Source organism: Chionomys nivalis, chromosome X (assembly GCF_950005125.1).
Source record: "Chionomys nivalis chromosome X, mChiNiv1.1, whole genome shotgun sequence".
NCBI classification, from domain to species: domain Eukaryota; kingdom Metazoa; phylum Chordata; class Mammalia; order Rodentia; family Cricetidae; genus Chionomys; species Chionomys nivalis.
In genome coordinates this window covers 23,622,866-23,641,416 of record NC_080112.1, presented here as the reverse complement: position 1 = coordinate 23,641,416, position 18,551 = coordinate 23,622,866, and the positions used below count along the sequence as shown (strand labels likewise).

Here is an 18,551-nt window from a genome sequence, read left to right as displayed (position 1 = left end):
TGAGGCAGCAGAAAGCAGGCAAAGGTGATACCTGCCCTCGGATGCTACTGCCACTTGCAGAAGTACTTGGAAATGTTGTGGTGAAATCCAGAGCCCTTAATTTCTAATCTTGTGTTATGTGACACACACTGCAGAGTTCAACATGTTTATCTATAGACCACATTGAATTTATGTATAAACTTTGGTCTCTGGCCTGTACCAATTTTATTTTTCATATTTTAATTTTCATAATGGCAGCCTTGATGTACTACCTAGCACATAGCACCTCAGCCTCTGCTGTTTCCATTATAATGTCTCTAACAGCATGTTTCCTGATGGTTTACAGGCATGCTGTTGCCATCTGTGAGTATACATCAGGCTACATCCCTCCTGTTACTCACTCACTTCTCTATACTGGAACTATAGATACCAGACTACAGTCAAATGACTTATGTTGCTTCTCTGTGGAAGAAAATATTTCCATCTTCTTGCTGTCAGGCTGGACCATGATGCTTTTATTGGCAGAAGAATGTATGCAAAGGCACTGGTCATTACTGGGAAGCTGACACATCATGGGGTTTATCCACTCTTTTTCTTCTGATATAGAATGCACTGGATACAGGAATTCTCCTTCAGGATGGATCTAGCTACACAAGATTACTCCCCAGCTACAACTAACAAATGTGAGCAATAAGCAAGTCTTTCTACTTATAACCACAACCACAAAGATTACTGAGATGTTTTCACTTAAACTGTACTGTAAGCTATTCATTAAGACTGTCATCTCCGTTTCAAGAATATTGTCCCCAGTTATTAAATAGCTATATTGGATTCAATGCTCAGTGTTGTTTACGTACAATAACTAGACTGTCTCTGTCTTAAATATTGAGCATTTACCCAATGTTTACCTAAGATTCAACAATCCACCTACCATATCTATCATCTTGAGAAATGCTCTCTTGATGTCTCTGTTCCTTAGGCTGTAGACCATGGGGTTGAGCAGGGCTGAGAAGACATTATAAAAGAGTGAGATCTGCTTGTCATGCTCAGGGGAATAGCTGGAGTTGGGCCTTAGGTAAATGTAAGTGGCTGGACCGTAGAAGAGTGTGACCACAGTCAGGTGGGAGGCACAGGTAGAGAAAGCCTTGGAGCGGCCCTGGGTGGACTTGATCTTGAAAATAGCCGTGGCAATATGAATATAAGAGGCGACAATGAGGGAGATTGGGACAACATTTATGAAGAAACTCATGGCTAGATCCACTATTTCAATAAGATGAGTGTCCATGCAGGCCAAACTACGTACTGAAGATCCTTCACAGAAATAATGGTTAACCATGTTAGGGCCACAGTATGGAAGCCTCATGGTGAAGAATGTGTGTATCAGAGAGAAGAAGAAACCACAGACCCAGGTTCCAGCTGCCAACCATATGCACAAGTCCCAGGTGAGGATGACAGTATAACTCAATTGGTAGCAAATTGCCACATACCAGTAGGTCATAAGCCATGACCACAAAGAGGATGCACTCTGTGATTGCCAATGCACCAAACATATACATCTGAAGCCAACGTCCAGCAAAGGAGATGGTCTGGGATTTAGCAAGAAGATGTACCAACATCTGGGGAATAGTGGTGGTGACATAGCCCATATCCAACAGGGCAAGATTACAGAGGAAGAAGTACATGGGAGTGTGCAGATGTGTGTCCAGGCACATCAGTAGGATGATGAGCCCATTGCCCAGGACTGAGCTCAGCTAGATGAGAAGGAACACAATGAACAGGGTGTTGTTTGTCATAGGGTCCCTGGAGAAGTCAAGCAGGATAAACTCAGAAACCCAGCTTTGGTTCTGTCTTGGAATTATCCAAATCACTGGGCCTGTAAGATAATCATATTTAACAACATGTTACTGGATAGATGGTAGGCCAGCAAGATGGCATCTACAGAGGTAGGAAGGCTGGAGTATTTATTCCAAGCATACTGCTCAGTTTCTGTGCACTCTTCCCAACTTACCCAAGTTATGTGACCTCTTCATGCCTCAGTCTCTTCATCTATAAAATGAGGCTGATGACACTCATGTCTGGCATTATTGTGAATATCTAAATTAGCTCACAGAGCTCCTAGAAACACCATGTAACACATTACATGTTGTATGAACATTTACTCTCTCATACCAGGGATTCCCATTGTGAGAAGCTACCTACACCAATTGAAATGACAAAGACTGGGTTCAACAGAGAGACCCTGCCTCAATGAATAAGATGGAGGGAAACTGAGGGAAAACCCCATGTTAGTCTGGTGTGGGAGGTCCTTCTCTCCATGTTCAGCTTGCATTGGTTAATGAATAAAGAAACAGCCTTGGCCTGATAGGGCACAACTTAGGTAGGCATAGAAGAGAGAACTGAATTCTGGGAGGAAGAAAGCAGAGTCGGAGAGACACCATGGACCCACTGCTGGGGATAGATGTTTTGAGACTTTGCTTGTAGGCCACAAACTCATGGAGATATACAGATTAATAGAAATGAGTTAAACTAATATGTAAGAGTTAGCTAATAAGAAGTTAGAACTAATGAGCCAAGCAATGATTTAATTAATATAGTTTCTGTGTGGTTATTTCAGGGCTAAGCTAGCTGGGTGGCCGGGATGAACAAGCGGGCCCTAGTCTTACACCAGTCTCTTAACCCGCTACACACACAGACATGTATGCACACAGATATATGCAGAAGAGAGAATAAACAAATGGGTGAAGGTAACAGAACACAGCAGACACAGACCCATGCACACATTGCCTTATGACTGATGACATAAGGTCACACTGCAATGCACCTGGGACTTGCTAGCCATGCAGATAAGCTGCTATTCATGTGATAGATCTGTCTTTTAAACCCTACCTCCTGCTGCACCCACACAAAAACAATTCAAGGTGTACCATAGATTTAACTACTAAATGTAAAACAACCAGATTTTTAAAGTCAAACCATATAAATATCTTTATCCTTTTTGGGGATAAAGAAAAAAATTCTTTAAAAATTATGGAGAAGTACTTACATAGAGAGAAGAGTGGCATACAAGAATGAATTAAAAAGATGTATGCTAAGAATTAAAAATTAAACTTGTACATAAACATGAAAGCAGCCTTCCCAACAGAATAATAGAAAAGAAGTTAGAACATTCACAAAGGAGTCTATCTAAATGAGCCTGACTGATCAAAAAAGCACTCAGAACCATTGCTCACAGTGTCAATGCCCACTCCTACTGTCCTAATCTCTGAAGCTCCCATCACCTCCTGCCTGTTGGGGGAATTGCTGATAACACCGTGGACCACAAGTTTGTATTTGAGTTCATTACATAAAATTAACCCTGTGTCAAGAGATTGAGTCATCAACTACTTGATGTAAAGTAAGCATAGAGCAGCAGAAGGTATCTGGAAGAAACAGAGAGATGCACAGGAAGTAGTAGGGAGGGATTTTAAAGTGATGAAGGTTTTTGTTTGGCAGAGCAGAAGAATGTTCCTTTCAGAGATGCAAGTGAGGAGAGAAGTTAGTAAGCTAGGTGCTACTCAACCTCTCTGAACTATCAGGCTTTCACCCCAGTCTTCGAACCTTGAATCTTATTTATGAATATAACCATAGAGATTTAAAGCTGGCTTCAGTGGCAGGAGCAGATCCAGTGACTGCAGGAAGAGAATTCCCACCAGGCTGTGGAATGAGTGTCCAGGCCTCTGCCAGAGATGCAGGAAAGTAACTGTGGAGTCACAGTTGCTAGCTGAAATAGCAGCAGATTAAGGTGCAGTCACTGTGCCGAGGATAAACAATGTTTGACGCCCAATGTGGGTCATAACCATGTAGACTCAGAAGTCAAGACAGCTAGATCTGCCACAGCTGCTGCCTGGCATTCTCTGCAGGAACATTCACAGCAGGGGGACAGCTGCTTGCTAGGACTCTGAAAACAGGTTACAGCTTGAAAATTACAGAAGGGGCTTGAGTTTACCACAGACACCATGGAAAAACTGAGAAGTCAAAAGATTTGGTGAGATACCTGGAAAGTCCTTTAGGAGAGTGAATATCACAATGCAGGTGATAGGGCCCACAATGTATAGTTCTATTATAGATGGCTTGAAAGTGAAAATTTTAAATGATAGGATAAATGATTTATCTGGGATTGACTTAATGTTGATGGTAGTTAATATCATCTTAGTAATTGCTATTTTATCCTTTAAAAGTGGTTTGATAACCATATCAAATATAATTTGACTGATGATATACAAGCCTTAGAAAGACTTATCATTGATAAAATACAAACTTTAGAAAGACTTACTTACTGCTGATGAGATATAAACCTTAGAAAGAGTCATCAATGAAAATAAGAAAATTTTCACTGCTAACATAAAGGCTTTAGAAAGACCTACTAATGAAAATAAGAAAAATACTCAGACACAGCACAGAAATTTAGATCAGAACCTAATGCCCCATTACATTATGAAACTGAAAAGGAGCAGCCTCAGGTTATTACAAAACCAACCTTAATTTATTCAGTTACTATACAAGAATGAATACCAGATGATAGGCAGACACAGGGCTATGCAGAAGTTAACTGGAATCCAGTAGAGATACTATATTTGAAGAGATGAAAGGAAGCAGTCATTTCATATGGTACATATTCATCTTTCATGAAGCACATGTTAAATTAATGAACAACAAGGAACATAACTATTCCACAGACTGAAAATATTTAGTTACAGAAGTATTAGAAGGGGCTGCAGTTACAATGGAATAAATGGTGGAGAGAGGAAGCTAGGATCATAGAACAATAAAGGGTTAGAGGTAATAAGATTTCACAAGACCAGACGACTAGAGAAGGGGCTGACAGGTGTCTGCAGAGACTGCCATCCCCTCCACTCAACACCTGTATCCTCTCCTGTTGAGGACACCTCTGGTGAGGATTCAGATTAAACAGAAACATCTTACCGTTCTTTCCATTTCTAAGAAGGCTACCCACAGATCTCTCCACACTCATCCTCTCCAATTACACATCGTGATTCTGCTTCTTCCCAGAGGGAGCATTGGCTGCATTGGTCCATGGGAATAGAGGGAGCAGAAGCAGGGAACAGGGTTCCTCTGGCAATGGATACAATAGAGACAGCTCTCCGGGAGACAGACTTCAGTGAATCACCTCGGCTTTATTCCAGAGCGTAAGAATTATATGAGAATAAAAATCCTGGGGACAATCCCTAATTTGCATTAAGTGGTACAATCCTATCATAAGGCAGCAGGGTCCTATAGCAGAGTTACTAGTACAAGTCTTAGTCACCATGTGTGCAGCAGGGGAGGCTTCAGCAAGGATCTGTACCAAGAGTCATGCTAAAGATAAATCAGGCATCTAGACTTTGAGACAGCTTTTAGATAGGGTAGTCGTCCAGGCGCAGAGATATTCTCCAGATATCAGCAGGTAAAGAGCAGAAAATCTCATTGTCGAGAGTCCAGGAGTCCCATGCCTTCAAGCTTTGGATAAAAAGCTGAGAGGCCATGATAGACAGCACCTTTGATCAGTCAGCAAGGCCTCTCAACAATTATATTCCATGGATATTCATGGCCATGTAACCAACCTATGATATTTTGTTTATGGTCTAACAAATAAAGCTTGCCTAAAGATCAGAGTGCAGAGCTAGCTCATGCACCACGGATAGATCCTGGTCCTACCGCCATGGGTCTCACAGATAGTGCAAGTTTCACCACTGTCTCCCACATATTGAGGACCTAGTCCGATCCCATGCAGTCTGCACAGCTGTCAGTCTAGGGTTCGTGAGTTCCTGTGAGCTTGGTTCAGCTGTCTCTGAAGATTTCTCCCTTGTGGCGTACCACACCCGTCTGTGCTCTAGGCACCACCATTCAGTTCGTGAACTGGGCAAGGGGCTGGAGATTGAAACACACAAAGACGCACAGACAGAGAGAGACAGGTCATCCTTGATGCCAGAATGCCCCAAGAATTCCCCTTTATTGTGTTCAGGGGCAGCTTTAGCCACGCCCCAGCCAAACTCACCAGAAACCACTCTCCTGCCATCAGGAACTCTAACTGCAGTTAGAGTTTCTCAGAGCAGCTGTAGGCACTCAGATCAGGGGAAAACAAGTTGTTTCAGGATCTGGGTGTTCACAGCTCCCAACACTCCCTCATGATCTTTCCCTCCCTTGCTCATGTATTACCTCCTCCCTCTCTTCAGTTGGATTTCTGGAGCTTGGCGTGGTGGTTGGTTGTGGATCTCTGCATCTTGTTCTGTTAGTTGCTGGATGAAGGCTCTATGATGTTAGTGGTGGTATTCACCCATCTGATCAGAGGGAAAGTTCAGTTCAGGCACCCACCCCACTATTGATAGGACTCTTATTTGGGGTCATTGTTGTGGATTTGGGGGAATTTCCCTAGCACCAGGTTTCTTTCTAACCCCATAGTGGCTCTATCAAGATCTCCCTTTCATTGCTCTCCCACTTCATCCCTCTCCTCCCTAAACTATCCCATTTCTCCATGTTCTCACTCCTATCTCCTCCTTTCTACCACCCTCTCACCCCCAGATTGAGTGCCAGAATGCTGTAGTTATACGACAATGGAGACTTACACCAAGTGTGTGTAAAACAGCGTCTGTGGCCAGACAGTGTATGGCAGAGGGAGAACCTCTACCCAGAGTCTTTGAACAAACTTCAGGTCAGAATTTATTCATCATGGGCAGTCCAGAATATTGGCAATGACAGGAATTTTAGAAATCTGCCAAAGAAAGATCCATGCACAAGAGTAGCCTTCCCAAGGGACAGGACAAACATGCTACAAGTGTTAGTGTTGTAGGAGCAGACCAGAAAACCTAGGGAGTCAGGAGGCTCAGGCACTGGCGAGCCCCGAGCCTGTCTCTCTTCCTCCTTTGCCTTCTCTTGGGAGGAAAGAACCTGGGGCATAGAGGTAAGGTGGAGGCAGATGAGAGGCCCAACTGCAGTTAGAGCCCTGGGTAAAGTCCAGATGTGTGTTGGTTGGAGCCCCGTGCCCAGTTAGCCTGGCATATCCAGATGAATAGACAAGGCTGTCAGATCAGAGGAGTCAGACGGGAGGGGGTTAAGTCATGGGTAGAAGCCTAGGTGGCAGTCAGCAGCACAGCAGGGCCCTCTGCAGGATGCAGAGGAGTCAGACTGAGACTCAGAGGTGGGAATGTGACTTCTGCACTCTGGGCATGGGAGGGGTTGGCTGTGGAGTAGGGTGGTGTTTGAGATATGACTGTCTGAGCCCAGCAGGGAGAGTGTTTCTGAGACCGGTTCAGGCTGGCTAAAACCGATTGAGACCGGTTCTAGCTGGTTCAAACTGGTTCAGGCCGGTTCAAACCGGTTCAGATGACTTCAGTCTGGTTCAAGCCCGGTCAGATTGGCTCAAACCGGTTCAGGCCAGCCAGCTAAAACTGGCTCAAACCAGTTCCACCTGGTTCAAACTGGTTCAAGCCGGTGCAGACCAGTCCAAACCGGTTCAGACCAGTTCAGGCCAGTTTATGCCAGTTCAAGCCGGTTCAGACCGGTTCAAGCCGGTTAGAACGGGTTCAAGCTACTTCAGGCCGCCAAAAACCCGGTTCAGACCGGCTCAAGCCAGTTAGAACGGGTTCAGGCCAGTTCAGACCGGTTCAAACCAGTTCAAACCGGTTCAGGCCAGCTAAAACAGGCTCAAACCACTTCCACCTGGTTCAAAGTGGTTCAAGCCGGTGCAGAACAGTCCAAGCCGGTTCAGACCAGTTCAGGCCGGTTTATGCCAGTTCAAGCCGGTTCAGACCGGTTCAAGCCGGGTCAAAACGGTTCAGACCGGATCAAACCGGTTCAGACCTGTTCAATCCGGTTCAGACCGGTTCAGACCAGTTCAGACCGGTTCAAGCCGGTTTAGACCAGCTCAAACCGGTTCGGACCGGTTCAGACCTGTTCAATCCGGTTCAGACCGGTTCAAACCAGTTCAAACCGGTTCAGACCGGTTTGGACCGGTTCAGACCGGATCAGATCGGCTCAATCCGGTTCAAACCGGTTCAAGCCAGGTCAAACCGGTTTGGACCGGTTTGGACCGGTTCAGACCGGCTCAATCCGGTTCAATCCGGTTCAGACCGGTTCAGACCGGTTCAAGCCGGTTCAGACCAGCTCAAACCGGTTAAGACCGGTTCAGACCGGTTCAATCCGGTTCAGACCGGCTCAATCCGGTCCAGACCGGCTCAATCCGGCTCAGACCGGTTCAGAACGGTTCAGACCTGTTCAAGCCGGTTTAGACCGGTCTTAACCTGATTGAACCGGATTGAACCGGTCTGAACCGGATTGAACCGGTCTGAACCGGTTTGTGCTGGTCTAAACCGGTCTGAACCCGCCCAAACCGGCTTGAACCGGTTTGAACCACCGGTTTGAACCGGTCTGAACCGGATTGAACCGGTCTGAACCGGATCGAACCGGTCTGAACCGGTCTGAACTGGATTGAACCGGTCTGAACCAGTCTGAACCGGATTGAACCGGTTTGAGCCGGTCTGAACCGGCTTGAACCGGTCTGAACCAGTTTGATCCTGTTTGAACCGGTGTGAACCGGATTGAACCGGTCTGAGCCGGTCTGAACCGGCTTGAACCGGTCTGAACCGGTGTGAACCGGTCTGAACCGGATTGAGCCGGTCTGAGCCGGATTGAACCGGTCTGAACCGGTCTGAACCAGATTGAACCGGTCTGAACCGGTTTGAACCGGTCTGAACCGGTCTGAACCGGTTTGAACCGGTCTGAACCGGTTTGAACCAGTCTGAACCTGATTGAACCGGTCTGAACCGGTCTGAACCGGCTTGAACCGGTCTGAACCAGTTTGATCCGGTTTGAACCGGTGTGAACCGGATTGAGCCGGTCTGAGCCGGTCTGAACCGGCTTGAGCCGGTCTGAACCGGTCTGATCCGGTTTGAACTGGTCTGAACCGGATTGAGCCGGTCTGAGCCGGATTGAACCGGTCTGAACCGGTCTGAACCGGATTGAACCGGTCTGAACCGGTCTAAACCGGTCTGAACCGGACTGAACCGGTCTGAACCGGTTTGAACCGGTCTGAACCGGATTGAACCGTTCTGAACCGGATTGAACCGGTCTGAACCGGTTTGTGCTGGTCTAAACCGGACTGAACCGGTTTGAACCGGTCTGAACCGGATTGAACCGGTCTGAGCTGGTCTGAACCGGCTTGAACCGGTCTGAACCGGTCTGATCCGGTGTGAACCGGTCTGAACCGGATTGAGCCGGTCTGAGCCGGATTGAACCGGTCTGAACCGGTCTGAACCGGATTGAACCGGTCTGAGCCGGTCTGAACCGGCTTGAACCGGTCTGAACCGGTTTGATCCGGTTTGAGCCGGTCTGAACCGGATTGAGCCGGTCTGAGACGGATTGAACCGGTCTGAACCGGTCTGAACCAGATTGAACCGGTCTGAACCGGTTTGAACCAGTCTGAACCTGATTGAACCGGTCTGAACCGGTCTGAACCGGTTTGAACTGGTCTGAACCGGCTTGAACCGGTCTGAACCAGTTTGATCCGGTTTGAACCGGTGTGAACCGGATTGAGCTGGTGTGAGCCGGTCTGATCCGGTTTGAACCGGTCTGAACCGGATTGAACCGGTCTGAGCCGGATTGAACCGGTCTGAACCGGATTGACCCGGTCTGAACCGGTTTGTGCTGGTCTAAACCGGTCTGAACCGGACTGAACCGGTCTGAGCCGGATTGAACCGGTCTGAACCAGATTGAACCGGTCTGAACCGGTTTGAACCAGTCTGAACCTGATTGAACCGGTCTGAACCGGTCTGAACCGGTTTGAACCGGTCTGAACCGGCTTGAACCGGTCTGAACCAGTTTGATCCGGTTTGAACCGGTGTGAACCGGATTGAGCTGGTGTGAGCCGGTCTGAACCGGCTTGAACCGGTCTGAACCGGTCTGATCCGGTTTGAACCGGTCTGAACCGGATTGAGCCGGTCTGAGCCGGATTGAACCGGTCTGAACCGGATTGAACCGGTCTGAACCGGATTGAACCGGTCTGAACCGGTTTGTGCTGGTCTAAACCGGTCTGAACCGGTCTGAACCGGATTGAACCGTTCTGAACCGGATTGAACCGGCCTGAACCGGTCTGAACCGGTTTGTGCTGGTCTAAACCGGTCTGAACCGGACTGAACCGGTCTGAACCGGTTTGAACCGGATTGAACCGGTCTGAACCGGATCGAGCCGGTCTGAACCGGTCCGAACTGGATTGAACCGGTCTGAACCGGTCTGAACCGGATTGAACCGGTTTGAACCGGTCTGAACCGGCCTGAACCAGTTTGATCCGTTTTGAACCGGTGTGAACCGGATTGAACCGGTCTGAGCCGGTCTGAACCGGTTTGTGCTGGTCTGAACCGGTTTGATCCGGTTTGAGCCGGTCTGAACCTGATTGAGCCGGTCTGAGCCGGATTGAACCAGTCTGAACCGGATTGAACCGGTCTGAACCGGTTTGTGCTGGTCTGAACCGGACTGAACCGGTCTGAACCGGATTGAACCGGTCCGAACCGGTCTGAACCGGATTGAACCGGTCTGAACCGGTTTGAACTGGTCTGAACCGGATTGAGCTGGTGTGAGCCGGTCTGAACCGGCTTGAACCGGTTTGATCCGGTTTGAACCGGTCTGAACCGGATTGAGCCGGTCTGAGCCGGATTGAACCGGTCTGAACCGGATTGAACCGGTCTGAACCGGTTTGTGCTGGTCTAAACCGGTCTGAACCGGTTTGAACCGGTCTGAACCGGATTGAACCGTTCTGAACCGGATTGAACCGGTCTGAACCGGTCTGAACTGGATTGAACCGGTCTGAACCGGTCTGAACCGGTTTGAACCGGTCTGAACCGGTCTGATCCGGTCTGAACCGGATTGAACCGGTCTGAGCCGGATTGAACCGGTCTGAACCGGCATGAACCGGTCTGAGCCGGATTGAACCGGTCTGAACCGGCTTGAACCGGTCTGAACCAGTTTGATCCGGTTTGAACCGGTCTGAACCGGCTTGAGCCGGTCTGAACCGGTCTGATCCGGTTTGAACCGGTCTGAACCGGATTGAGCCGGTCTGAGCCGGATTGAACCGGTCTGAACCGGTCTGAACCGGATTGAGCCGGTCTGAGCCGGATTGAACCAGTCTGAACCGGATTGAACCGGTCTGAACCTGTTTGAACCGGTCTGAACCAGATTGAACCGGTCTGAACCAGTTTGAACCAGTCTGAACCTGATTGAACCGGTCTGATCCGGTTTGAACCGGTCTGAACCGGATTGAGCCGGTCTGAGCCGGATTGAACCGGTCTGAACCGGATTGAACCGGTCTGAACCGGATTGAACCGGTCTGAACCGGTTTGTGCTGGTCTAAACCGGTCTGAACCGGTCTGAACCGGATTGAACCGTTCTGAACCGGATTGAACCGGTCTGAACCGGTCTGAACCGGTTTGTACTGGTCTAAACCGGTCTGAACCGGACTGAACCGGTCTGAACCGGTTTGAACCGGATTGAACCGGTCTGAACCGGATCGAGCCGGTCTGAACCGGTCCGAACTGGATTGAACCGGTCTGAACCGGTCTGAACCGGATTGAACCGGTTTGAACCGGTCTGAACCGGTTTGAACTGGTCTGAACCGGATTGAGCTGGTGTGAGCCGGTCTGAACCGGCTTGAACCGGTTTGATCCGGTTTGAACCGGTCTGAACCGGATTGAGCCGGTCTGAGCCGGATTGAACCGGTCTGAACCGGATTGAACCGGTCTGAACCGGTTTGTGCTGGTCTGAACCGGTTTGAACCGGTCTGAACCGGTTTGAACCGGTCTGAACCGGATTGAACCGGTCTGAGCTGGTCTGAACCGGCTTGAACCGGTCTGAACCGGTCTGATCCGGTGTGAACCGGTCTGAACCGGATTGAGGCGGTCTGAGCCGGATTGAACCGGTCTGAACCGGTCTGAACCGGATTGAACCGGTCTGAACCGGTTTGAACCAGTCTGAACCTGATTGAACCGGTCTGAACCGGTGTGAACCGGATTGAGCTGGTGTGAGCCGGTCTGATCCGGTTTGAACCGGTCTGAGCCGGATTGAACCGGTCTGAACCGGATTGACCCGGTCTGAACCGGTTTGTGCTGGTCTAAACCGGTCTGAACCGGACTGAACCGGTCTGAGCCGGATTGAACCGGTCTGAACCGGTTTGAACCGGTCTAACCAGATTGAAACGGTCTGAACCAGTTTGAACCAGTCTGAACCTGATTGAACTAGTCTGAACCGGTCTGAACCGGTCTGAACCGGTCTGAACCGGTCTGAACCAGTTTGATCCGGTTTGAGCCGGTGTGAACCGGATTGAGCTGGTGTGAGCCGGTCTGAACCGGCTTGAACCGGTCTGAACCGGTCTGATCCGGTTTGAACCGGTCTGAACCGGATTGAGCCGGTCTGAGCCGGATTGAACCGGTCTGAACCGGATTGAACCGGTCTGAACCGGATTGAACCGGTCTGAACCGGTTTGTGCTGGTCCAAACCGGTCTGAACCGGTCTGAACCGGATTGAACCGTTCTGAACCGGATTGAACCGGTCTGAACCGGTCTGAACCGGTTTGTGCTGGTCTAAACCGGTCTGAACCGGACTGAACCGGTCTGAACCGGTTTGAACCGGTCTGAACCGGATCGAGCCGGTCTGAACCGGTCCGAACTGGATTGAACCGGTCTGAACTGGTTTGAACCGGTCTGAACCGGCCTGAACCAGTTTGATCCGGTTTGAACCGGTGTGAACCGGATTGAACCGGTCTGAGCCGGTCTGAACCGGTTTGTGCTGGTCTGAACCGGTTTGATCCGGTTTGAGCCGGTCTGAACCGGATTGAGCCGGTCTGAGCCGGATTGAACCAGTCTGAACCGGATTGAACCGGTCTGAACCGGTTTGTGCTGGTCTGAACCGGACTGAACCGCTCTGAACCGGATTGAACCGGTCCGAACCGGTCTGAACCGGATTGAACCGGTCTGAACCGGTCTGAACCGGATTGAGCTGGTGTGAGCCGGTCTGAACCGGCTTGAACCGGTTTGATCCGGTTTGAACCGGTCTGAACCGGATTGAGCCGGTCTGAGCCGGATTTAACCGGTCTGAACCGGATTGAACCGGTCTGAACCGGTTTGTGCTGGTCTAAACCGGTCTGAACCGGTTTGAACCGGTCTGAACCGGATTGAACCGTTCTGAACCGGATTGAACCGGTCTGAACCGGTCTGAACTGGATTGAACCGGTCTGAACCGGTCTGAACCGGTTTGAACCGGTCTGAACCGGTCTGAACCGGATTGAACCGGTCTGAGCCGGATTGAACCGGTCTGAACCGGCTTGAACCGGTCTGAACCAGTTTGATCCGGTTTGAACCGGTCTGAACCGGATTGAACCGGTCTGAGCCGGATTGAACTGGTCTGAACCGGTCTGAACCGGATTGAACCGGTCCGAGCTGGTCGAAACCGGTCTGAACCGGCCCAAACCGGTCTGAACCGGATTGAACCGGTCTGAACCGGTCTGAACCGGTCTGAACCGGTTTGACCTGGCTTGAACCGGTTTGAACCGGTCTGAACCGGTCTGAACCGGCTTGAACCGGTGTGAACCGGTTTGAACCGGTTTGAACCGGTCTGAACCGGATTGAACCGGTCTGAGCCGGATTGAACCGGATTGAACCGGATTGAGCCGGTCTGAACCGGTTTGTGCTGGTCTAAACCGGTCTGAACTGGCCCAAACCGGTCTGAACCGGATTGAACCGGTCTGAACCGGTTTGTGCCGGTCTAAACCGGTCTGAACCGGTTTGAGCTGGTCTAAACCGGCTCGAACCGTTCTGAGCCGGGTTGAACCGGTCTGAACCGGTCTGAACCGGTTTGAACCTGTCTGAACCGGATTGAGCCGGTCTAAACCGGTCTGAGCCGGTCCAAACCGGTCTGAACCGGTCTGAACCGGTTTGACCTGGGTTGAACCGGTCTGAACCGGTCTGAACCGGTCTGAACCGGTTTGAACCGCGGAGCCGGTCTGAACCGGCTTGAACCGGTCTGAACTGGTCTGAACCGGTCTGAACCGGTCTGAGCCGGATTGAGCCGGTCTGGACCGGATTGAGCCGGTCTGAACCGGATTGAACCGGTCTGAACCGGTCTTAACCGGTTTGAGCTGGTCTAAACCGGCTTGAACCGGTCTGAACCGGTTTGAACCGGTCTGAACCGGATTGAGCCGGTCTGAACCGGTCCAAACCGGTCCAAACCGGTCTGAACCGGTTTGACCTGGTTTGAACCGGATTGAGCCGGTCTGATCCGGTCTGAACCGGTCCAAACCGGTCTGAACCGGTTTGAACTGGTTTGAACCGGTCTGAACCGGATTGAACAGGTCTGAACCGGTCCGAACCGGTTTGAGCTGGTCTAAACCGGCTTGAACCGGTCTGAACTGGTCTGAACCGGTCTGAACCGGATTGAACAGGTCTGAACCGGTTTGATCCGGTCTGAACCGTTTTGACCCGGCTTGAACCGGTCTGAACCGGCTTGAACTGGCATAAACCGGCCTGAACTGGTCTGAACCGGCTTGGACTGTTCTGCACCGGCTTGAACCACTTTGAACCAGGTGGAAGTGGTTTGAGCCTGTTTTAGCTGGCCTGAACCGGTTTGAACTGGTTTGAACCGGTCTGAACTGGCCTGAACCCGTTCTAACTGGCTTGAGCCGGTCTGAACCGGGTTTTTGGCGGCCTGAAGTAGCTTGAACCCGTTCTAACCGGCTTGAACCGGTCTGAACCGGCTTGAACTGGCATAAACTGGCCTGAACTGGTCTGAACCGGTTTGGACTGGTCTGCACCGGCTTGAACCAGTTTGAACCAGGTGGAACTGGTTTGAGCCAGTTTTAGCTGGCTGGCCTGAACCGGTTTGAGCCAATCTGACCGGGCTTGAACCAGACTGAAGTCATCTGAACCGGTTTGAACCGGCCTGAACCAGTTTGAACCAGCTAGAACCGGTCTCAACCGGTTTTAGCCAGCCTGAACCGGTCTCAGAAACACTCTCCCTGCTGGGCTCAGACAGTCATATCTCAAACACCACCCTACTCCACAGCCAACCCCTCCCATGCCCAGAGTGCAGAAGTCATATTCCCACCTCTGAGTCTCAGTCTGACTCCTCTGCATCCTGCAGAGGGCCCTGCTGTGCTGCTGACTGCCACCTAGGCTTCTACCCATGACTTAGCTCCCCTCCCGTCTGACTCCTCTGATCTGACAGCCTTGTCTATTCATCTGGATATGCCAGGCTAACTGGGCACGGGGCTCCAACCAACACACATCTGGACTTTACCCAGGGCTCTAACTGCAGTTGGGCCTCTCATCTGCCTCCACCTTACCTCTATGCCCCAGGTTCTTTCCTCCCAAGAGAAGGCAAAGGAGGAAGAGAGACAGGCTCGGGGCTCGCCAGTGCCTGAGCCTCCTGACTCCCTAGGTTTTCTGGTCTGCTCCTACAACACTAACACTTGTAGCATGTTTGTCCTGTCCCTTGGGAAGGCTACTCTTGTGCATGGATCTTTCTTTGGCAGATTTCTAAAATTCCTGTCATTGCCAATATTCTGGACTGCCCATGATGAATAAATTCTGACCTGAAGTTTGTTCAAAGACTCTGGGTAGAGGTTCTCCCTCTGCCATACACTGTCTGGCCACAGACGCTGTTTTACACACACTTGGTGTAAGTCTCCATTGTCGTATAACTACAGCATTCTGGCACTCAATCTGGGGGTGAGAGGGTGGTAGAAAGGAGGAGATAGGAGTGAGAACATGGAGAAATGGGATAGTTTAGGGAGGAGAGGGATGAAGTGGGAGAGCAATGAAAGGGAGATCTTGATAGAGCCACTATGGGGTTAGAAAGAAACCTGGTGCTAGGGAAATTCCCCCAAATCCACAACAATGACCCCAAATAAGAGTCCTATCAATAGTGGGGTGGGTGCCTGAACTGAACTTTCCCTCTGATCAGATGGGTGAATACCACCACTAACATCATAGAGCCTTCATCCAGCAACTAACAGAACAAGATGCAGAGATCCACAACCAACCACCACGCCAAGCTCCAGAAATCCAACTGAAGAGAGGGAGGAGGTAATACATGAGCAAGGGAGGGAAAGATCATGAGGGAGTGTTGGGAGCTGTGAACACCCAGATCCTGAAACAACTTGTTTTCCCCTGATCTGAGTGCCTACAGCTGCTCTGAGAAACTCTAACTGCAGTTAGAGTTCCTGATGGCAGGAGAGTGGTTTCTGGTGAGTTTGGCTGGGGCGTGGCTAAAGCTGCCCCTGAACACAATAAAGGGGAATTCTTGGGGCATTCTGGCATCAAGGATGACCTGTCTCTCTCTGTCTGTGCGTCTTTGTGTGTTTCAATCTCCAGCCCCTTGCCCAGTTCACGAACTGAATGGTGGTGCCTAGAGCACAGACGGGTGTGGTACGCCACAAGGGAGAAATCTTCAGAGACAGCTGAACCAAGCTCACAGGAACTCACGAACCCTAGACTGACAGCTGTGCAGACTGCATGGGATCGGACTAGGTCCTCAATATGTGGGAGACAGTGGTGAAACTTGCACTATCTGTGAGACCCATGGCGGTAGGACCAGGATCTATCCGTGGTGCATGAGCTAGCTCTGCACTCTGATCTTTAGGCAAGCTTTATTTGTTAGACCATAAACAAAATATCATAGGTTGGTTACATGGCCATGAATATCCATGGAATATAATTGTTGAGAGGCCTTGCTGACTGATCAAAGGTGCTGTCTATCATGGCCTCTCAGCTTTTTATCCAAAGCTTGAAGGCATGGGACTCCTGGACTCTCGACAATGAGATTTTCTGCTCTTTACCTGCTGATATCTGGAGAATATCTCTGCGCCTGGACGACTACCCTATCTAAAAGCTGTCTCAAAGTCTAGATGCCTGATTTATCTTTAGCATGACTCTTGGTACAGATCCTTGCTGAAGCCTCCCCTGCTGCACACATGGTGACTAAGACTTGTACTAGTAACTCTGCTATAGGACCCTGCTGCCTTATGATAGGATTGTACCACTTAATGCAAATTAGGGATTGTCCCCAGGATTTTTATTCTCATATAATTCTTACGCTCTGGAATAAAGCCGAGGTGATTCACTGAAGTCTGTCTCCCGGAGAGCTGTCTCTATTGTATCCATTGCCAGAGGAACCCTGTTCCCTGCTTCTGCTCCCTCTATTCCCATGGACCAATGCAGCCAATGCTCCCTCTGGGAAGAAGCAGAATCACGATGTGTAATTGGAGAGGATGAGTGTGGAGAGATCTGTGGGTAGCCTTCTTAGAAATGGAAAGAACGGTAAGATGTTTCTGTTTAATCTGAATCCTCACCAGAGGTGTCCTCAACAGGAGAGGATACAGGTGTTGAGTGGAGGGGATGGCAGTCTCTGCAGACACCTGTCAGCCCCTTCTCTAGTCGTCTGGTCTTGTGAAATCTTATTACCTCTAACCCTTTATTGTTCTATGATCCTAGCTTCCTCTCTCCACCATTTATTCCATTGTAACTGCAGCCCCTTCTAATACTTCTGTAACTAAATATTTTCAGTCTGTGGAATAGTTATGTTCCTTGTTGTTCATTAATTTAACATGTGCTTCATGAAAGATGAATATGTACCATATGAAATGACTGCTTCCTTTCATCTCTTCAAATATAGTATCTCTACTGGATTCCAGTTAACTTCTGCATAGCCCTGTGTCTGCCTATCATCTGGTATTCATTCTTGTATAGTAACTGAATAAATTAAGGTTGGTTTTGTAATAACCTGAGGCTGCTCCTTTTCAGTTTCATAATGTAATGGGGCATTAGGTTCTGATCTAAATTTCTGTGCTGTGTCTGAGTATTTTTCTTATTTTCATTAGTAGGTCTTTCTAAAGCCTTTATGTTAGCAGTGAAAATTTTCTTATTTTCATTGATGACTCTTTCTAAGGTTTATATCTCATCAGCAGTAAGTAAGTCTTTCTAAAGTTTGTATTTTATCAATGATAAGTCTTTCTAAGGCTTGTATATCATCAGTCAAATTATATTTGATATGGTTATCAAACCACTTTTAAAGGATAAAATAGCAATTACTAAGATGATATTAACTACCATCAACATTAAGTCAATCCCAGATAAATCATTTATCCTATCATTTAAAATTTTCACTTTCAAGCCATCTATAATAGAACTATACATTGTGGGCCCTATCACCTGCATTGTGATATTCACTCTCCTAAAGGACTTTCCAGGTATCTCACCAAATCTTTTGACTTCTCAGTTTTTCCATGGTGTCTGTGGTAAACTCAAGCCCCTTCTGTAATTTTCAAGCTGTAACCTGTTTTCAGAGTCCTAGCAAGCAGCTGTCCCCCTGCTGTGAATGTTCCTGCAGAGAATGCCAGGCAGCAGCTGTGGCAGATCTAGCTGTCTTGACTTCTGAGTCTACATGGTTATGACCCACATTGGGCGTCAAACATTGTTTATCCTCGGCACAGTGACTGCACCTTAATCTGCTGCTATTTCAGCTAGCAACTGTGACTCCACAGTTACTTTCCTGCATCT

General features: G+C 49.0%; 1 pseudogene; it reads right to left on the bottom strand.

The window, feature by feature from the left end:
* Positions 1-883: 883 nt before the first annotated feature.
* On the bottom strand, positions 884-17,201 carry LOC130867563 (olfactory receptor 2A12-like; annotated as a pseudogene).
* Between the last annotated feature and the right edge of the window lie 1,350 nt (positions 17,202-18,551).